The sequence below is a fragment of the Sus scrofa genome, chromosome 16 (genome assembly GCF_054392235.1).
Source record: "Sus scrofa isolate SSC_HxYL_T2T_F1_AM1 chromosome 16, Sscrofa_HxYL_maternal_Yorkshire_Landrace_v2.0, whole genome shotgun sequence".
Classification (NCBI taxonomy): Eukaryota; Metazoa; Chordata; class Mammalia; order Artiodactyla; family Suidae; genus Sus; species Sus scrofa.
Window position 1 is genome coordinate 41,018,699 of NC_139398.1, and position 23,339 is coordinate 41,042,037.

Genomic DNA, 23,339 nt, shown 5'->3' on the forward strand with positions numbered 1-23,339 from the left:
TCCTCTTCCCACTAGTAACCGCTGTGAATTTGGTTCTTTTTGTTACACTCACTAGTTGGTTGTATTTTTTTAGATCCCACTCATAAGTGATATCATATAGTATTTGTCTTTCTCTGACTTGTTTCACTTAACACAATACCCTCAAGTCTATCTATATCACTGAAAATGGCAAAATTTCATTCTTTTTATTGCTAAGTAGTATTCCATTGTGGAATACACACACACACACACACACACACACACACCTTTATCCATTCATCCATTGATGGATTGATATGCTTCCATATCTTGGCAATTACAAATAATACTGCTATGAACATTGGGATGCATGTATCTTTTCAAATTAGTGTCTTTTTTTTTTTTCAGATATATACCCAGGAATGGAATTGCTGGGTCACAGAGTAGTTCTATTTTTAATTTTTTGAGAAACCTCCATACTGCTTTCTACAGTGGCTGCACAAATTTACATTCTCACCAACAGTATACAGGGTTTCCTTTTCTTCACATCCTCACCATCACTTGTTATTACTGTATTTTTTTTGATGATAGATGGTATTCTTAAAGACCTAAAGGAAGATAAATAAGTCTGTTAACAAAAGGTTAAATCCATACTTTACTAAAGTGGATTTTTTAATAGTTCAGAATTATACTTTGCAAATAATGATTCAAATTTCAAAAGGAACAAATCCATGTTAATAAAAATAGCAGTTTTCAAAAATCTATCCAAACTATGTTTTCTCTTATATATGTAGTTTCTTTTTTTTTAAGAATACAAATAAAAAGGTTTACATTATTTTTCTTGGAAAATTGTCTCTGGCTATCTTATGAGAGTGAAATTTAAATCTGAAGAGAGCAGATATTAATTGAGTCCAGACTAATCAAAATATGCTCTCAAGGGCATTCTTTATATGAATGTTTGGGCTAGGTCAATCTTCCAAATCCACAAGCAGCCTTGAGAGTTGTGAAACTGGGTGGAGGATGTGTATCTAAGACTAATCTGATGCCAAAAAGAGTTGTTAAATGATCATGGAAAAAGTAAATTTCTTCCCAGGGAAAGTGCACCAAAAATGTTGTTTGATTTAAAAAAAAAAATCTTATCCATTTGAAATAGAGTAAGAAAGTATGCCTTCCTGAGATAATCAGGTCTCTATTAGATAAAATCACTCCGTTCGATGTATAGGTATTCACAGCAGGGAGCTTGTCTTGATCAGAAAGAATAAGGTAGTCTTAAAATGTAAGTACAGCACTGAATCCTCTTTAGCCAATACCACTACTGGGTAAGATGGACTGTGTAATTAATGCCTGTGTGTCTCATGATAAGTACTGCAAACAGTAGTCCTTCAGTATAACTAAGGTCCCAGTAAATCACCAGAGAAACTCAACTTCTAAAAGCAGATTAGGTCTGTTATATTAATAACAGATTAGTAAATAATATATTTCTTCAGTGTGTCTTTTTTATAGGATTGTGACTTTTTAAAAAAGTATTGATATTCTCTTAGATTTTCTTTGGTATCAGTTTCCATCATTTGGAATAAGCCCAACCTATACAGAGAGTTGTAAATCCCAAGTTGTTATTAGTACTTACGTTATTAGTAATCATAAAAATCCTTCAAACTTTAGAACATTATATTAGACTCCGAAGATTAAGTATAGGCAAATGCAGATTTGCTATAAGTTAATTTAAAAGGGCAAATTAAAATTACAACAGCCATAGTGTTCTTCAATTGTTCTTTTTTAAAGCATAACAATAGCATATTTTTTACCAACATAGGAAATCTTTGTTATTCAACAGTTATAATGAATCATGAAATGATGACACAATTTGTTAGCTAGTTGTCCTGATCATTGAATTTGAAAATACTGTTCCTACAAAGAACTTTTTTTCATCATTGACTCTCACCTCACAATGCCTGATTTCTTTCTGTTCTGACTCTGAATGAGACTCAGAATTAATGGTAATAAGCTTAAATGAATTTTGTTATGGAGCTGTTGGGAAAGTGTCTAGGTTGCTTTGCTCCAGGTTTAGACACTGAGACAGAGATTTCAGTGCAGTGTATTTGGAAGATGACCTAAGAAATCACTAGATGGGAAGTAGAGAAGAGAGACAGGGAAGGGAAGGATGCCCATAAGGGTGCAATATGGAGAAGGTCCCTGCTGTGAGCAGCTGCCTCCCATGTAGTTAGGGATTATGAAAAACCACAGATCATGCCTCAGAGTTATCCCTTCTGAGTGAAGGGAGAAGCTGGGGTTTCCAAATATTCATTCTAAAAAACATCAGCCCAGACTGGAGTCACAGGTGAAGTCAATTAAACTTTTAAAGGATAGAAAATTCCAATATTTTAAAAACTTTTCTGGAGTTACTATTGTGCCTCAGTGGTTTAAGGACCCCACATAGTGCCATGAGGACGCAAGCTCAATCCCTGGCCTTTGGGTTAAGGATCTGGCACTGCTGCAAGCTGCAGCATAGGTCACAGATGTGGCTTGGATTCTATGTTGCCATGGCTGTGGCATAGGCTGGCAGCTGCATCTCCGATTCACTCCTAGCCCAGGAACTTTCATATGCTGTGGATGTGGCTGTAAAAAGATAAAAAATTTTCTAAGTATGAACTGCCAAAATATTTCACCATGAAAATATATATAGATATGTTATTTATGGATGTTAATGTAAAATGCTAAATAAATCACATAAATATAATCCTGTAGTGCATTTAATTATTAATATAAAGAAAGTAAATGGAATTTATTTCAGTAATGTAGGATGATTTGATAGTTGAAAAACCTTTAATATAATTCACTATGTTAATAAGTTGAATGACCAAAAATTAAACCCATTTGGTAAAATTCATTATTCCTGGTTTTAAAAAGAATTTAAATAGGGTGTTCTAGGGAGTTCTCTTGTGGTGCAGTGGGTTAGGGATCTGGCATTTTTCACTGCAGTAGCTTGGGTCGCTGCTATAGTACATGTTCAATCAATCCCTGGCCTGGGAACTTCCATATGGCCCAGGCACAGCCAAAAAAAAAAAAGAGAGAGAGAGAGAGAGAGAGAAATAAAATTTGATTAAATTAATACATGATTAATGCTAAACACTAAAACCATTTGCATTAAGTTCAGAACAAAATAAGAATGCTCACTATATTCATAAAGATGATATCTGTTGCCTCTAACAAATTACCTCAAAACTTAAAAGTTAAACCAGTATTTGTGATCTCAGTTTCAGTGGGTCAGGAAATCAGAAGCAGTTTAGCTGAGTGCTTCTAGTTCAAAGTCTCTTACAAGACTGCAGTCAAGGTGTTGGTTCTGCAATCATGTCTAGTCTCTCTCTACTGGGGAGGAGCCCTACCTTACTACTTATGCCAGAATAAAACCTTAATGATCAAATATTTAAATGCACACACACATCTGAGGTAACTTTCTTTTTTAAAACATCTTTAAGTTCCTGTCGTGGCTCAGTGGTAACAAACTGACTAGTATCCATAAGGATGTGGGTTCAGTCCCTGACTTTGCTCAGCAGGTTAAGGATCCGGCACTGCCGTGAGCTGTGGTGTAGGTTACAGATACAGCTTGGATCTGGCGTCGCTGTGTCTGTTGTGTAGGCCAGCAGCCGCAGCTCCAATTCGACCACTAGCCTGGGAACTTCCATATATGGGCAGGTGTGGCCCTAAAAAAAAAATCTTTGATAGGAAATCTGGAAGACTGTAAACCCCAAAATCATAAAAGTAAATATTTTATTTAAAAATTTGTTAAAACTTTTTTGATAATAAAGTTGCCATAAACAAAAGTAAAACAACACAACAAAAGCAAACACACTTGGAAATATTAATAATATATATCAGAAAAAAAAGCTTATTTCCTTAATGGAGAAAATCTTTTAAAAATATATGAGCGATTCTAAAACTATTAGAATAATGTGCAAAGTAAATATAGTTTACAAATAAGGAACCGAAAAGGCTTATTATAATGATAAGATACCCAGCCCCCTCATTATTTATAAATCTCAATGTTTCCATATTTTCATGGATCAGATTAACAATGATACTAAAATGTAAAATTCTATGGCAAGAATGTAAACTTAAGTTTAAATTGCTATAATTGCTTTTGAAGTTAAATTTTAATTTAAAAAATATGCTTGATGTCTAGCCTAGCAATTCTCTTATTAGAAATTTATTCTATAAAAATTTATACTGTTTAGTGAATCTGCAGGGTTGTTCACTTCTGCTTTGTTTGAAATTGTGAAAAACAATCTAAAAGTCTCTCAATAGAGGGCTAGCTAATTATATATATATGTATTTATTCATATAATGAAATATTGGATATCAGAGTAGAAGTGAGACTAACTTTATTTTCTACCCCATATTTTATGGTCTGATTATTAAAATTGTAAAATAATTTTCAATAGTGTGATTACTTAGAAATTAAGAAAATATTCAGTAATTTGAGGAACAAAATTAGAAGCAACTTTTTTCAAAGTATGTTTTGTAGAAAACAGTCTTGGAAATGCTATTAAAACAATGACAAAAGCCATAACAACAACTACAACAAAATAGTTTCCTTTAGTCAAAATAATCAGACATATCCTGAACTCTACCTCAGACACAATAATGGGTAAATGGGTATACACATATGCAATTCTCTTAAAAATCTTGCAAACGGAGTTCCCACTATGGCACAGTGGGTTAAGGATCTGGCATTGCCACAGCTGTAGCTTAGACTGCAGCTGTGACTCGGGTGTGACCAAAAAAAAAAAAAAAAAAAAAAAAAACCCAAACAAAAACCTTACAAACAAGAAAATTTACTTGTTTTAATCAAGTGTTTTTCAAACACATTTATTCATATAATTTTTGTGTGTTTTGACTTATATCTGTTGATATCTCATAAAACATATTTGTAGCATCCTTTTAGAACTGCACCAGAGGCAATGTGATCATTTTGGCTGTTTGAGAACGGTACTGAAACAGTCGATTCAGACTCACTTGACTGCCAGCTGGAGAAATTCCTGGAGGCTGGCAACTTGGCCACACTTCTAGGTGCCATGGTCTTTTCCCTCTCTCTGGGCAGTTTCATAATATGACAAGCATGCTGCCCTCACCTAGAGGGCATGTACGTGGCTAGGATTCTTCTGAGATCCATGAGAAAGAGAACAACTCTAGGACTTTATTTTCTTTGGTACCAGGCAAAAGCCAAGAAACTGTTGGCAGAGAAGACTCTTTTCTCAGAAACTGAGAAAAAATTGTATTTGAATACTTCAAGTGGCAGAATCCCATTGATTCCTTTGCAGAGGTATTGTCACTAGACTTGTTCTTGGTGGCATTGTCTGCTTCTGCCAGTGCTGTTAGAACTGGAGGGTCACCTTGTCACCAGCATGGGCTGTTCTAATCCCAGCAATTGGGAGAGAAGGGCAGTTGGCACACAGGGGGATCTTGGAGGATAGAAGCTTCTTTCACATAGCTGCTGGAAGGTAAGAGTTTGCTAGTTCTTTTGTTCAGTTTGTTCATTTTGGGGACAAAAAAACACTTGCATATTTTCTAATGATGATCTAATAAAACTAGTAATCATCAGTGAAAGGTAAAATATGAGAAATTGATACACTCATGAGTAACCACTGAATCAAAGAGAAACTGAAAATAAAACTTACCTATGAGGCATACAAAAACTGCCCTTATGAGAGAAGTTATAACCTGAATGACTAAATTATTTCAGAATGATGGGAATTAAATTTGAATAGTAAAGACATAAATACTTTCATGTAAGGCAGGTGTGGTTTTTGTTGTTTGTCCTATGAGATTTTCCCTCATAAGTGAATCTCTTAATAGTTGAGTTCTTACATGGCCTCTCAAATACTGCATCATGTTCTCAGTATGTTTTGAAAAGCAATTAAGGAGGACATATTAGCCTTAAATGACAGACCTCAATGCCAGTTTGGGTTGATATAATAAAGTTTACCTGACAGAATTGGTTAAAAAAAAGTAGTAAGGAAATTTAAGATGGATTTAGTTTTTATCCTTGAGTAAGTCATATTATATGTTTGGGATTTTATGAAAAACATGGATCCTAAGTATGTGGGAAAAAAAATATAATGGGCATAACTTAGAGTTCATACAAATTCATTTTGCAATAAATTGAAACAATTGAGAAAAATTGTCTTAGGTTATAACTTAAGAGGTAAACCATGTAGCCTCAAGTTGGAGAGGCAGACAGGTCAGCACAGAGGATCACAATTTACCAGAGTGGCAGTCCCCATGGGTACCAGGGCTGGGGTAAGGAAAATTGAATTGATGATTAACAATTGCTGAACTACCATGGACAAACTGAAGATTATTTCAGGGAAAACAAATCAAAGAATTAAAATAAATATACATTTTTTAACATACAAGATATTGATAACACAAAATAGGAGCAAGCAGTTATAGCAAATTTCCAAGTGGAAATACTGAGAATGAAAAATAAAATTGTTTAAATAAAGAGCTCAACAGAGGATGAATAGCCAAATAATGAATAAGTGGGACAGAATTTCAGATTGAATAACTTTTCCAGAAGATATCAAAATTAATAAAGAATTGAAAAGTGCACGTGTGAAAAAATTAAGGAAGTAATTTTATAATAAAATTACTGAAAAATAAGTATAAATAGAGTTATGGATTATTTAAATAATAATCACCAAGAACTTCTTAAGTAAGAGTATCTGCTGAGAAATTAAAGGGTGGTTCAATATCAGGTAATTTTTAATGTTACTCATTTATTTTCATGGGTCAAAAGGAAAGTAATATTCCTTCAATAGGTAAGAAAGCAATTAAAGGAGTTCCCATCGTGGCGCAGTGGTTAACGAATCTGACTAGGAACCATGAGGTTGCAGGTTCTATCCCTGCCCTTGCTCAGTGGGTTAACGATCCGGCGTTGCTATGAGCTGTGGTGTAGGTTGCAGCTGCGGCTCGGATCCCATGTTATTATGGTTATGGCATAGGCTGGCAGCTACAGTTCCAATTAGACCCCTAGCCTGGGAACCTCCATATGCCACGGGAGCGGCCCAAGAAATGGCAAAGACAAAAAAAAAAAAAAAAGGAAAGCAATTAAAATATTTTACCATTCATGTATTATTTGAAGCTCTATAAAACTAGAAATAAAACTAGAAATAAAAACATTTTTAACTTAGTAAAAGCCATACATAGAAATATCTACAACCATAATACTTAATGAATAAACTTAATAAATTCAAAAGTGGTAATCAGACAAGGATATCAGTATTACTACTATAATTTAACACCATTAGAAGCTCTGACTGATGCATAAGAGATATGTAAGAATTAGAAGGTAAAAAATGAAACTATTATCATATGCAGACTACATAAACATCCACATAGAAAACTTCACAAAATCAACACAGAACTTTAAAAATATACCATTTTTACAAAACAGCAGAACTAGATTATCTATTAAGAAGTCTTAAAATACATAAGATCCTTAGAGATAAAATTTTTAAAAACTATCTTGAAAAAAATCATAAAGAGTTAAAGTGAAGAAATATATACCGTTCACTGATGGAATGACTTAAAATTGTAAAGATTCACAATCTTGTAAACTTACATCATATTTGTAGCTATAATACCCATATGTGGATATACATAATATCCAAAATACTTTTTAAACTATTTTAAAAAAAAAATTGGAGTTTACCTGTATCTCAATAGGTTAAGGACTTGGTGTTCCCACTGCTGTGGGTCTGGTTATAGCTGTGTGCAGGTTCAATCCCTGGCCCAGGAACTTTAGCATGCCAAAATAAATTTTTTTTTAATTTTACAAAAATAAAAATTGGTACAATAAAGTTAATTATAGAACTAATGTAATAAAAAATACTGTTATAGGAATGGACAAGTGAGTAGTCAAACAAAATAGAAAACCAGAAACCAGAATGATATTAAGATATTTTAATACACACACACACACACACACACACACACACACTATATATAGTGTTTGGTTTGGCAAAATTGTCATTAATTTAACTCTAATAAAAATGGTTTATATGACAAATGGCATGGATGTAATTCATTAACTTTTGGGGGAAAAAACTCAATTCTATAAGATATAAATTCCACGTTTTAGTCATGGTCAGGTGTCATTTACACCAAGCCTTCCACTGAAGACTGAAAAAGAGAAACAAGATTAGCTAGAAAAATAATATTTACAATCTATTTAAAAGCATTAAAAAATTACCAAATAAGAAAATTGGGGGATGCATCATTCCAAGGAATAAAAAGAAATTGAAGTTACTCAATATTTTCCCTCCATCCACTCTATACTTCTTATTACTTCTTCTTATGTAAGGAGGCTGACCTGCATATACATTAATAGTTCTCCTTTACTCTGAGAGAAGTTGATAGCTTTAAATACATATTGTGTAAATAAAGTTTTTGAAAGGAACCATAAATAAACCTTAGAGAAAGAAGAAAAATAATAAAAATTAATAGGAGAAATTCATAAAAAAGCAAACATAAAATAGGATCAAGAAAACCAAGTTATTTTTCTTTGGAAAAATGTATACATTTCCTGCTGAATTAATCTAGAAAAAAGAGAGGAGGCACAAATAATATCAAGATTGAAAAAACAATTACAATATATACATATTATTCATGGCGTACATATTATGCTTACAGACGCTTAATAGTTCATAAGAGAATTTTATAAAAACCTTTGCAAATAAATTTGCAAATATAGACATTCCAGAGAGACATACTTACCAAAAATAAATAGAAATGTTAATAATTTTTATCCAGTACAGAAATAGAATCGTAAATAAAACCCCTGTCTGTAGAAAAACTACATTTAAACAAGTATTTAAGAAAGAAGAAAGCTAGTTTTATTCAAGCTCTTTTAGAGATGAAAGTTACAGATAACACTCAGTGCATTAAGCATGGTAGAACTTATTAAGAACAATAAAATTATTATCAGAAAGAAAAAAGTATTTTCTCTTTCATGAAGAGACATGTGAAAATCTTCACCAAAATATTAGCAATTTGAAACATCAACAAAATGATAATTTATTTCAACAAAGCTGGAAGTATCCCAGGAATAAAGGACTTGATAATTACTATTATTCATTTCATTAATAGAATAAAATAAAATTAAGTGAACCGCTCTACCAATTAAAAATGCATTTGACATGGTTCAACATTCATGTACAATTTAAAACAAAAACACTTTGTAAAGTAGAAATAGAAAGGCATTTATTAATAAAGCAATAAAAGGTATAATTTTGTTTTTTGCTTTTTAGGGCCGCCTCTGAGGCATATGGAAGTTCCCAGGCTAAGGGTTGAGTTGGAACTGCAACTGCTGGCATACACACACCATAGCCACAGCAATGCAGGATCCAAGCCGCGTCTGAGACCTACACCATGGCTCACAGTAACGCAGGATCCTTAACCCACTGAGTGAGGCCAGGGATAGAACCTGCATCCTCATGAATACTAGCAGGGTTCATAACCTACCAAGCCACAATGGGAACTCCAAGGTATAACTTTTAAATGGAAAAAAATGTATCTAGAAAGCCTACAGATAGACTAAAAACCTAAAAATCATACAAGATGGAATATTGAAAAATTTCCCTTTTAGATGAAAATAGACTTAGTGCAAAAAAGCAGGAAAAAAATAAAATGCATGGCTTTAAAAGGAAGAAATAAAACTATTATAATCAGTCGATATAGTTGTAAAAATTAAAAATAATCCCTGTGAAGTCCAGAGATGAATTAGAAGAATTAAAATACAGATTTAGTTGCATTGCTAGAACAATGTCATTATTAAAAAAATCAATTATATCGATATACGAGAAACAAAAATAAAAATTCTAAAGCTGTTTTACCACAGCAAAAAGAAAAAAAAGTCAATTACATAGAAATTGAGAGAAATTAAAGAGGATGGAAACAAATCATTGTGCCATCCTTTTGGATAGTGTCATTATTCCAAATTAATTTCACTTTTAATGCAATTTCCCTCAAACTTTTAGCTTTTTTTTTTTTTTTTTTTTGTATTGTGTGAAAACTGAGAAGCTAGCTCTCAAATGTGTGTGGTCATGAAAAGTACTCATAATAACATATACAATATTAAGGAGCAAGAAGGAATATTTATTTTACCAGTTATTAAGACTAGTAGGTAAAAGGCTACAGTTAGGAAAACAATGAGGGATTAGTACTCCTGTGGACAAATAGACCATGCAGAGACTCAAAACAGACCCACACCTAGGTGCTGCCCCACAGTATAGGGAGAACAGGATGTTCTTCCAGTAAATGGGTGATTTGGACAACTGCATGGGGGGAGAACAAAGCTTTATCCTCGTCTCTTGCCATAGGTACTGTTTCAGATAGAGTGAAGATGTAAAGGTGAAATTCAAGAAGATAACATTTCTGGGAGATAATATAAGAGACATTATTGGAGTACAGAAAGTATTCTTAAACCTGACACAAAGAAACACTACCACTACAAGAAAAGCATAATATATTGGATAATATTAACACTGAGTTACTTAATTTTCATCAAGTGATACTTATAGAATAATAAAAAGGCAACAGATAGAAGAAGATATTTTGACATATAACCACTCAAGACCTCATATCTAAATATTTAAAGAATGTTTCCAATTCAATAAAAGACAACACACCAATATACAATTGTCTTCAAAATAAAGAAGATAACCAATAAACTTATGAAAACGTACTTGAAATCTTAAGGATTCAGAGAAATGTATATTAAATTCAAAATGAGATATTACTACGTGTCCTCCAGAATGTCTAAAATTAAAAGACAAACAATACCAAGTACTAGCCATCACAGACAATGATAGTAATTCATAAAAGTGATATACCAAGAGGTCAGTAAAGCATAAAATATTTCTCAACGTTACTGATCAGAAGATGCAAATTGAATGGTCCAAATGATCATTTGGGATGTTATCACACACACGATGGAATAACCATAATATAGATACTATGTAGCTATGAAAACAAATGTGCTAATCATCAACTATATTGATCTAAACCATTGTTAGGAACACACAGTCCAATTAAAAAAGAAAATTGCAAGATTATGGCTTTGGTTTTAAAAAAATTCAAGTGTAACAAGAAGAGAAGATCAAAATGCACATACAGGAGCTCCTGTTGTGGCTCAGTAGTAACCATGAGGACTCAGGTTTGATCCCTGGCCTTGCTCAGTGGGTTAAGGATCCAGCTTTGCCGTGAGTAGTCATGTAGGTCGCAGGTGTGGCCTGGATGCCACATTACTGTGGCTGTGGTGTAGGCTGGTGGCTACAGCTCTCTGATTCAACTCCTAGCCTGGGAACCTCCATATTCTGCAGGTACAGCCCTAAAAAGACAAAAAAAAAATGCACATACAAATATGTTTGTAGGTATTTATGAGCAGGGAAAACATGTAGATGAAAACACATCAGACTGTTAGTGTGTTTCTTAGAGATTTCAGAGGAGGAAGAAATTGTTAACCTTTTCTTTATATGTCTTGTATTGTTTCCCAACTTAATATGCAATACTTTTTTTTTTTTTTCTTTTTAGGGCCACACAAGAGGCATATGGAAGTTCCCAGGCTAGGGGTCAAATCAGAGCTACAGCTGTAGGCCTACTGCACAGCCACAGCAACGTCAGATAGCAGGGCAAGGGATGGAAACCGCATCCTCATGGATACTAGTTGGGCTCATTACCACTCAGCCACAGTGGGAACTTCCTTTATGTAATTTTTAAAACAAGGTAATAAAAAAGGAATAAAGTAAAAAATGGCAGAATAAAAATTTATGTGACCAAAAAAACTTCCACTTAACAAAACAGTTATCGTGTTCTTGTTCTGCAAAACATCTTATGACCAAATACTTCACTGAGAACTAAAACTTCACTTAGAATTAAATTCTCAATTCTCACTTCATTACATCCTGATTAAAAGCTATCAACCTTCAAATGGTGATGGAAGGGGTACTCGATGTAATGTTTCAAAGCCCACTCAACCGTCCCATGACTGGAGACCTAACTGCTCTCCCCTAACAACGGCCTATTCAGCAGGAAACAGCAGTTGTCGTCCCTTTTCCCCAGTTAGGGTCTCCAACTCTAGAGGGGGATTGAGGCAGAATATTAACTCAGGTAGTCAGTATAGGAGGATGGGCTTTGATGCATTCTTTGATATATATGGCCATTGATTAACATTTGTGGCTTAAAGGCTCCAGGGAGTAACATCCCCACAGGCCTTGTTTACTATAGGGAGTGTAGATGGACATTAATCCCTAATCCCTTGTGACTCTGTTTACGGGGGTGGGGGGGTGGCAAAGAAACTATGAGATTTATGGGACATTTCCACCCCTAAGACCCTATTGGATAAGGACTGACAGAGGTAACTGTGCAAGGCCAGTGGGAGAAAATCACATCTTTCTGGACCCCAGGTTGGTACCCCCTCATCTTTAAGGAATAAAAACCCCTATAGGACTATAGAGAAAGGGGGCTCTTCTCCCCCTTCCCAGCAGCCCTGGGAACTATTTGCTTTCCTTTAATAAAGACTTTGCGCTTGCCAAAAAAAAAGGGATTAAATTCTCAAGAAGTAGATTTTTTTCTAGCTTTTACGGTGGATATGATAAAAAGCAAGGATGACTTGGGATAGGTTAGTTTGTTTTCTGTGAATCCCTGGTGCCTTTATGCATGACTAATGTAGACATTTGGAATTGATAGATTTTGTTATCTAGAAAAAAACATGGTGTGTTTTGAAGAACTCCTTTCATAGCTGTTGAGTCTTTTTGATGACAGTTTTATTCTATTTGGCATGCTCAGTGCTATGTCTTTTCACATTTTTATAATTATTTTTTAATAAACACCTTTAAACACTTTCTTAATCTCTCAATTCTTTCTGGCTTTACTGGAATGGTAGCACACTTTGAAAGTGTGAAATCAAGCACTTACTTAAGGAGCTGCATTTTGATAATTATTTCTTTTTGTCTTATCAAAGCAATGTTGGCTTGAAGAAGCACATGAATGCCTTTGGCTTTCAATTTAAATAAAAGTAACCATTACAGGGAGTTCCCATTATGGCTCAGCGGGAATGAATCCGACTAGGAACCATGAGGTTGCAGGTTTGAGGTTGCGGGGTTGATCCTTAGCCTCGCTCAGTGGGTTAAGGATCTGGCATTGCCATGACCTGTGGTGTAGGTTGCAGACATGGCTTGGATCCTGTATTACTGTGGCTGTGGCATAGGCCAGCAGCTGTATCTCTGATTAGACTCCTGGCCTGGGAACCTCTATACGTGGCAGATGCGGCCCTAAAAAAAAAAAGAAATAAAGTAACTAACCATTACAGATCACATCCATGGAATTTTCTTAGTTTTGAAAAAGGTGTATTCTGCATGTTATCTATACTACATAGTTGCAAGACAGTAAATCATAAATTAGATCCGTATTATCTCTGGGTTTTAAAATATTTGTTTAATCTTTGGGCCACTAAAAGATACACATTCAAACCTAGGATGATGTTAAATTTATTTATTTGGCCAATTATATGTAAAAGAAATTTCTAGGAAACAATTGGAATTTGTAGTTCTTTTAATAAATATTTTTAAACATCTGTCTGTTAAGAATTAATAACTGTTACATGTTTCAGTGTCTTAACTCTAAATATGTATTTCAGAAAGTGGTCTGCACAATAACTTAAGTGATATTCAACAAGTGAAATATCCTTAGCTTTGTTTTCTTTTTGTTTTCATTATTATCGTCATCATCATTTCAAAGTTTGATGGCAAGAAGCCACGTTTCATGGGTTGAAATATTTATTGACAATGGAGAAGTTACTTTAAAAATGTTATTTTAGGGAGTTCCCATCGTGGCTCAGCAGAAACAAACCTGAATAGTATCTATGAGGATGCGGGTTAGATCCCTGGACTCTATCCATGGGTTAAGGATCTGGTGTTACTGTGAGCTGTGGTTGTAGGTCAAAGATGCAGCTGGGATCTGGTGTTGCTGTGGCATAGGCGAGCAGCTACAGCGTGGATTCCAGCCATAGCCTGGGAATCTCCATATGCCTTGGGTGTGGCCTGAAAAAAAAAAAAAAAAAAGCTGTTTTACTTAGGGTTTGCTCTTCTTTTTTTTTTTCAAAAGGGAGCATATTTAGTTGACAATCTTCAAAACTATTAATATGTTTGACTTTTCTTTAGAGAGTTGATTTTAACGATCCATTGTCGTTAATGGATTTTAAATAAATATGCATATAGATTCAGAGTTAAAAATCAAACTCATTTGCAAAAGTGTTATATAGGGTCAAAGATTCATTCTATGGTAACAAAATAAAGCCAGACTGTATAGGAAAAAGCTCCTTGACATTAGTCTTGGCAATGATTTTCAGATTTGACACCAAAAGCAAAAATAAAAAAGTGGAACATCAACCTAAAATGCTTCTGCACAGCAAAAGAAACTGTGAACAAAATGAAAAGGCAACCAACCAAATGGGAGAAAATATTTGCAAATCATATGTCTTCCAATTAGAGGTTAAGAGCAAAGGATAGAAACAGTGTAGAAAAGCAGTTTCCAGGCTGGGGCGATTGGGAAAATAGGGAGAGATTGCTAAAAGATTACAAACTTTCACTTGTAAGATGAATAAAGTCTGAGGATCCAGTGTAAAATGTGACTACAATTGATAACACTGTATTATATAATTTAAATTTGCTAAGAGAGTAGAAGTTAACTGTTCTCACACACAAGCTAAGAAAGACAAAACTCAGAAGGATTCAAAATTTTAAAAAATCCTCAAACCTTCCATTGACCTCATTATCAATGTCTTTCTCTTCTTATGTCTTTCTCTTATTATAGCTATCTATAATAAATGTTTTAGTGGACTTTATTTTTCCTTATAAGAACAAATTTTAGCTTTTTATTTTGCATTCAAACTGTTTTGTTAATAGTCTTTAAATTTTATGTTCATCAAATTGCTAATTGGCATTTTTATTCACAGGCTTTTCCAGATTGAAAATGTGGTTCTGTGTTTCACCTTTTATTTACTTCATTAGTGAACAGTGGGATTACATGTCTTGTCATTGCTCAGGAGTTTAAGAGGGAATGTGAGGCTTGGGTCTGTACTTAATTAAAGAAGCTTCTGCAGTGTGGATCTATGCCTATCGTGTCTTAGGAATGCTTCCTATGAGTGTTCAAGTCTCAGGAGCTGTGCTGCAGAACCCACTGGCAATTTGCATGTGTGCAAATAATTAGACATATATTGAAGTGCCTAAGTAAGCCTTTAGAGTGTAGCCTTTTAAAGTTTCTACAAAAACACCATGAATTAAATATAATACCAATAATGCAAGCACATGTGGGCAAAAAATGGTAAAGCTGACATTATCCAACTTTGAAAAAGCTTAGCTAAGAATATTAAAATTCTTAAAATCAGACAAAATATTGAAATATTTAAAAAAACTTTGTGAATGTGGATTTAGAACAAATCATTGACATGAAATTTTCCTTAAGTATAAATTATACTTTGAGATAACCGTTAATAGAAGTATACATAAAACCCTTATAACTAAGATACATACATCAGGAACGTATCACTTAAAATTGTTGTTGCTGTGTTGTATAAATGCAGACCTTTGTTAACTAAGTCATAATGAACTGTGTCTCCTGGTTTAGCACCTGCTTTCCGTCCTGGGACCTTGAGTTCTCTAATGACAAGGACGCCCTGGTCTATGAACAATATCCACAACATTTGAGCAATGTATCAACACTTTTTGTAGATAATTTAATATATTAGGTTATTTGAAGGGTAAATAGACTTAGATCTTGCCATCAAGGAGCTTACTATTTGTTGATAACTAACTATGACTAATGGAGATTTTTTTTCCCCCAATGCATATAATACCATTCCCTAGAAAAGTTTGTCACCAGGAAGGACTTCAAGTTGATCATCATCCACTTCATGAAAATCAAATTGTAGTTTTGCTGAACTAAAACTGATTTCTCACATACATTTTTATATTTTAACCTTATTTCTAGTTCCAGCTTTTGCTCTTGTGGAACTAAATGATCTGGAGGTAGGTGATCTGCTCCTGTGCTCTGCTCACCTTGCATCCTCTAAGCAGCCTCTCTTCAACATACACAACCCCCCAAATACAGTACCACAATGAAATATCAAAGCAGCAATGAAACAGCTTGAAGTTAATAGACTGTATATTCTAAAATACAGGCTTTCAATGGAAAAAAAAAATGCCATTAAAAAGGAAAAAAAAAAAAAAGACCTTCCCATCTTTGTTCATTGGTAATATAAGTTCAGTGAAATGTGCTATACAGCAGCATAAAAAATTATTTTTCCCTTGTTATGAGAATTCTTAGGATCTACTCTCTCAGAAACTTTTAAATATATCTACATCATGGGTAACTACAGTCATTATATTGTACATTACATTCCTAGTACTTATTTATCTTATTTAAAAATTCAGGTATTGGAAATATAAAAAGAAATTAGGTCACATCGAAGTAGGACTTTAGATTCCAAGACACAATATTTTAAAGTATGCTGACCTCTTATTCCGAAGAACATGAAGAAGACATTTAAAGATAAATAAAAATGTCAGATCCCTTTACAAAGGAAAAAAGTACCTAAAGAACAGATTAAATGACAATTCAAAAATATGGTATTTTTTTATCTCATGCCTTTTTTTAAATCCAAAAAGGATTTTGAAATCATATGAATAAAGAATACTCTTCTCTGGAAATATGTAAATATTGCAGATGTTTTAACTATATGACAACAAAAGTTTAAAGATTTAGACAGGTCATGAACATAATATATTACTAGACTATTCGTCTTAATGACAGTGACATCATTGTTCATGGAGCTGAACTTCTGATTTTTCATCACTATTTGGAGAATTTTCTTAGTTCTTCAAATCATTTCTGTTATTCTTTTAGCTTCCAGCAATAGCAGCTAATTTGTTATGCTTCATTCTAATAGTGAGATAATTGCATTTTGGAATAAAATTCAATTGGTATATTTTAAGACCCATTGTGAAGTCATTTCCAGTCATTTCAAAAGCACAAATACTTGCGTATTTATAAACTGTTTCATTGCTTCAGCAAGGACACTGGGAATGTCAAAACTGTTGTTTCTTCCCATCTCGACTCTACAAAGATTAAGAAAGATGAGAATTAATATGTCAGCATGACTAGAGGTATATTCATCCTCTAAATCATTTTTGTTTCATTACATTAAATTTATAATAACGCAGTAACCATAAGAGTTCCAGATATTAAATTTTAGTTCCATCACACTTCATAGTCTTGCCTCAGCTCTTCATATAACTACTTCATAGATAATTTTGTATTTGTTTTCTAAATATATTCTCTGGCAACCCAGACCTCACTAAGGATCTTGTCTAAACAAATTTATTCTCTATTTAGTGCACACCATAGGAAAATTGTCTTTAATGGTAAAAGACCATAAGCTATACAAAAGAACATTAATAAATACATAATAAATAATATAAAACTCATATTCTAGAAAGACAAACTCACCTGACTCAAGGACTATACATGAACTGTGGTGTTACTAAGCAATCATTACTACTCCATGTAATTCTGGGGCAAGTACATTTAGTGATGGTCTCAGTAAAAAAGCTGGAAAGGTAACACATTGAGAGATGGAGATAGATATCACCAAAACCAGAGGATGAACAGATCCCAGAAGTGTGTGCAGCATCTCAGCCTGAGAAGCTTGGAAGGAGATAGGTAAGCAGCAGATGTAGAAATTGAACTGAGGTGCCAAAAATTCAGGAAATCAGAAGATGGGAGTAATTGCAAGCAGGTTCAGAGGAAAAAGAGATTTCTAGTGTAAAATAGCATATGGTTTGCAGCCCATGAACCAGCTGGTCTCAACTCTGCCCAAAAATATCTGTGAAAGCAGAGGGAAATTACTAAAGTTGGAACACAATAAACCAGAATTGACAATAAGCGCATTACCAGTAACTATACGGAATGTTCATATACTACAGAGCTAAGAATTATACTGAAAGTTACAGTAGGTATTCTAACCTTATTCTTCCAATGAAAAGTAAGATTGAATTTTACCCCTTTCTTATTTGTCCTGATTCAGAAATAAACCCTCATCAATCTGGAAACTAGAGAATCTATTATATGGGTACCACATTTTGAGATTCCTCTTACCTCTTCACAACGCAATGACTATTGCTAACATGACTATCTCTCTTGGTATGTCTAACTGAAGACTATAAAATATAGAAAACAACTAGTCAGTAATTGTGTGTGTGTGTGTGTGTGTTGGGGAGATGTTGTCTAGTTAGGCTGAACAACATCCTAGAAAGTATAATCTTTACAAAGTGTTATAAAAAAAGCATTAATAAGAAAGAACTCAGAACAGTGAGTACTGTTTTGAAAGCATCATTTATTTGACGCACTGCAAAATTCAGCATTGAAGTTTAGGTAGTTCTATTTCAGATCAGCAGCACTTCACTGGCACTTAGTCAGAAGACCTTGGGCTAAGAATTATGTGCATCAACCTGCTCTCTGCTTGTAATCCTGGGAAAGAATTCTGCAAGTGTGCAAGTGTATAGAGGGTCAGTGATAGTCCAAGCAATGGAATTTGAGACCTCCACGAGAGGATGGTGAAAAATATATTTTTTCAGTAGAGCATTCACTGGGATTACATCACATCAATGAGACACAGTCCCATATAAACTTTGATAACCACTGGTAAATTTCTAACACCCTAACACTGAGAATGAAATATTCCATGCCAGGAATCCTGCACCACTCTCACTAGACTATTGAGAGTGAACTGAAGATGGAAATGAGGCAGCAATTTCACATTTTTATTTTAAAGTGTCTGGTTGCCATGATAGGTAATAGCTAATTCATTTATTTTCGTCTTTACTTGAAATAATGGTGAAAGAGTGAGATTTTGGAAGCCGAGTGGGCGAGCATAAGCATAAGGTCTGTTTGCCTTCTCCATGAATAATATCATTGATCTCACTGTGTGGTTTTTAAGTGGGTTGTGAAAGCAGTTTTAACACGGGAATCTCACAATTGAGCTTAACAGCAGCCACAGTGAATTAAGGATTAACTTTGGTGATTCATATGCATGACAATACACATCTGGATGTATAAGCTTTAATATGTTTACTAAAACACCAGACACACCTAAAATTCATCTTAATATTTCATAGCCATTCCTTGAAAAAAGCTTTTGTAAGACAGATTCTGCCCTGAATCAGTTCACATTTTTTCTTGGTCCCTTAAGACTTTGTGCCCAGATCTTGTTACTCAGATGTAGGTATGTGGTAGGTGCTCAAATCCAGTTGCCCAGTCCTTTATAACCTTGTCTTAGAGTATCTGCTACACTTACCTTAGCTGAACTTTTTCAGATGAAACTTTGGACCCACATATTAGCTTCTTTTCCTATTGTATTCACTGTACCCACCCTCTCCCCTGCCCTCTGGCTGCTCAAGCCTTGGCACAGGATCTTTCTCTCTCTCAATTCAAATAAGGCTATTGCTTGAATTTATAGATTTAGTTGGGATGTTACAAAGCTACAAAGACAAAACAAATTGATAAAAATCATACCCTTTCTCTCTCTCAATTCAAATAAGGCTATTGCTTGAATTTATAGATTTAGTTGGGATGTTACAAAGCTACAAAGACAAAACAAATTGATAAAAATCATACCCTTTACAGTTTTTATTTGGTGTCCCTTGTTTGATTTCCACATGGAGAAATTCAATGTTAGTGGGTGCCAAGGCCAGAAAGTGAAGACCGCACTGAGCCCTCTTTTGGGGAAGATAAAAAATGTAAACAGATGTAATTAAAAGATTGCAAAATTTGTCTAGAAGTGTGAGCAGACACTGGGTCATAGGAATAATTATTATCAGATCCTCCTATTGCCAGTAATGTTCAAAGATAATTTATTTGGAAATACTTAAGATAGTTTTCTTTTTTAATAAGAAAACTTTTTACTGCTGTATATTCTGGGAAATGTGCATTTCCTCACTGCATATTGAGGAGATTTTCGACAGCCAGTGTTGCTGCCTGAGTTTAAATCCTCACACTTTAAATCTTCACATCTGGAGAAGCTTAGGTTTAGAAGACCTGTCTTTTAACTTCTCTCCAGCACATTGTCTATCACTCTCTGGCTTTTCTCTTCCCCCAACAACACACATGACTCAGGTAAAGAGTAGATGTGAAAACATATAAATAGACTCTGGAATTTCCTTGACTCTTCAGATTATCTTAAAATAAAATTGCTACGCCTAAATTCACACTGAGTTTCAGAGTTTGTGTACGGTTAATTTACTGATCTGTCTTGCTGCTGAACTGATGTTTTTGTTTGTTTAATGTGAGTGGTCTTTCTAATCCCATTAAGTGGAAACAAAGTTTACAAATGTAAATCCATTTTACTTTGATTTAGTACTTTTGCAAGACCGGGCTTCACAAATCAAGGCCTGAACTTTGACAGCAGGAGTAGTTTCAAAAGGTGTTTTTTCCCCCACCTTTGAGAGAAGAGGACTAAGACCTTTTCTAAGGGATTCTTTTTTTCTCTTCTAAACACTGGAAGTGGGGGGTTGAAAGGATCAGGGGCTTGGCTGGGACTTTTCTGGTGAGCCTGAAAGCCTGAGGTGCTGCAGGTGGAATATAATCAGTGGGATTATTGCTGTTGTTTTTCAATTGTTGTATCAATCTCCATTCTTTGAAGGGAAAAATTAGCTGCAAATCTCTGTGAGGCCCCCAGGATGAAATTTTTGACTTTGAGTCAAAAGACCTGGGGCGAGCAATAATCACTTTGACCCTCACTTCTCACAGGCACAGAATTATAGCAGTGATGGCTACCACTTATTGAACAATTAGAATGTATTAGCTCCTTCTCATTTCTATTTCTGATTTCCACAATAACCCACATGAGTTTCTGAAATGTGCATGAAAATGCTTGCCATGCTATCTAGTGTTCTTGTGAAAATCAAATGGAGTAATTTATGTAGAAACCATCTGAAAGTTGAAGTTATTATTCCCACTGGAAAGGACTCTTGGCAACCTCTCTTGAAATCAATTTCAAAGCTATTTTTTTTTCTATAATTATCAGGTACTCTCAGAGGAAAAAGAAATGAAGATTCTAAGTCTTCATAAGCAATAAGTCAAAATAAAAACCTATAGATAAATATTTTTCCTCTGTAACAACCTGGAAAAAGTCATGTAATACTTTGATGAGTATTATTGACAGGAAATTATGGAATTAAGATAATTAAAGCCTAGTGAGAACATTTTTACATTTGTTTCTGGGAACTCAATAAACACACCACTATTTATAATGAAAACAAAATAACTTAATTGATATTATCATTAAAGAGTAATACTGAGTAGGTGATAAATCTTTTTCTAAGGGTAAATTTATGCTATTGTTCCAAAAAAAAGGTTTATGCACCAAAATTATAGTCCTTTTTTGATATATATAGCTTGAAAGTAATGGTAACTTGCCACATTGTTGAAGCAATGTAAAAAATTATCTCACACACACAAGAGAAGGAAAAAAGAATGAGAAAGCAGAGATAAACTTCAGTCCTCAAACCCGGACATGTAAGAAATATTTTTAATTTTCTACAACTTAATTTTTAACTCTGAGACTACATTTTATGTCTGCCTGGTTAAAAAAAAAAAAAAAAAAAAGTTCAATTTGTCATCTTTCTTGGGTGTCTCTACCTCAGCATGTTCTTTTCCAGAGCCAAGGCTTTGGGAGACATACGTGATATGACTGTTTAGTCATCTACTCCCTAGTTTGCAAATTCCCTTCAGGTCTGTTGCTTCTGTGCCAGGTTTGAGAGAAAGAATGTTTTCTGACTTGTCAATGCACCCATCTTCCTTTTACATCTTGCTATTTCCTTGGCAAGGCCAGAAAACACAGGCCTCTTTATTTTCTCCTCCATGAGCTCAGGGGATCTCCGTTTTTGTTTTTGTTTTTGTTTTGTTTTTTTTTTTTTTGTCTTTTTTGAGCTGCATCCAAGGCTCATAGAGGTTCCCAGGCTAGGCATCAAATAAGAGCTGCAACTGCCAGCCTATACCACAGCCATATCAAAGCCAGATCTGAGCTGTCTGCAAGCTACACCACAGCTCTGGGCAATATCAGATCCTTAACCCACTGAGCAAGGCCAGAGAGTCCTCATGCATACTAGTAGGGTTCCTTACCACTGAGTCACAGTGGGAACTCCAGGATCTCCATTCTTGAGGGAAGGTTTCCCATCCTCTGTGGACACTGTCATCCATATATTTCTCCAAAACACCTTGTCTTAATCCATTGATCTTCTTTTATATGCTTTAAACTCCCTTAAGACAAAGATTTTTCAGAAAACAAAAGCCAGAAATATCAGGTTATTTCTTCTTTCTGTTCCTGCTACCATCCCTTAAACTGTTCAAAACTTGACAATTTCCCAAAACAGAGCAAAGGAGAGAAAAAAATTTTAGTATAATATGTATAATTTAATATAGGGTGTATATAGTATCTATGCAGTAGTATGACATAAGAGTCCCCAAATATATACAAATCCTATTTCCCAGACTCTGCAAATGTTACCTTATATGGAAAAAGGCACTTTGTAGACGTGATTAGGTTAAGGATCTTGAGTTCAGGACCTGTTTGTTATACAGTGATAGATAACAAAAATAGAAGTTAAGATCTAAAAAGTTGGATACTGCTATAGGAATAATCTAAATTGGGCAGTGGCTTTGACTGGCCCATAATAATACTTTGGAGGGAACTTATAGTGCAGGGAGAAGAGTGCTGTTGCGAGCTGGAAAGGATGTGTGTTATATATTTTGGTGGAACAATGACAAGACGGTCAGAAGCTATAAATTAGATGTGAAGAAGTGCCTAATACAGCTGTGGTCTGGATAAGGTGATTTTTAGGCAGAACATTGAAAGTACAATCTACATTTTTAAAGTTGTCTTGGGTGAAGTACTTCAACAGAGAGATGTACGAAGGAAGGGAGTGCTCAACTTTGGGGCAGAATTTAGGGGAATAATTTACACACCAGGATTTACCAAGTTGAAAGTCCTGGTTTTCATTCCCAGGATTTCCAGTTGGTAAAAGGTTTTCAAAGTTAAGAAAAGCCTCAGTGCAAATAAGTATGGAGTAATAACAGTTAAAGTGTGACTTTAGGTAATAATGAAGTTGAGGGTACAGCTCTAAGACCCCTTTTTGAGACTCGAGAAATATTTAAGATGATTCTTTATAGATCTCTCAGCTATAAAAAAGACTTGTAACAATCTTAAGTGTATGTCTCTAATACTCTGTAGGCTAGACAAAAGGGCTCTTAAGACTCAGGGAATCATT

General features: G+C 34.4%; 1 long non-coding RNA gene across 1 annotated transcript in view; it reads right to left on the reverse strand.

Moving 5' to 3' along the window:
- Window positions 1-4,770: 4,770 nt before the first annotated feature.
- The window catches only part of LOC102160325 (uncharacterized), a 57,852-nt gene continuing 39,283 nt past the window's right edge, over window positions 4,771-23,339 (reverse strand). Inside the window, exons 2-3 of the long non-coding RNA XR_002339739.2 lie at window positions 22,195-22,332; window positions 4,771-17,132 (exon numbers count right to left, since the gene is read on the reverse strand). This is a non-coding gene — a long non-coding RNA (uncharacterized LOC102160325). The remainder of the gene's footprint in view (window positions 17,133-22,194; window positions 22,333-23,339) is intronic.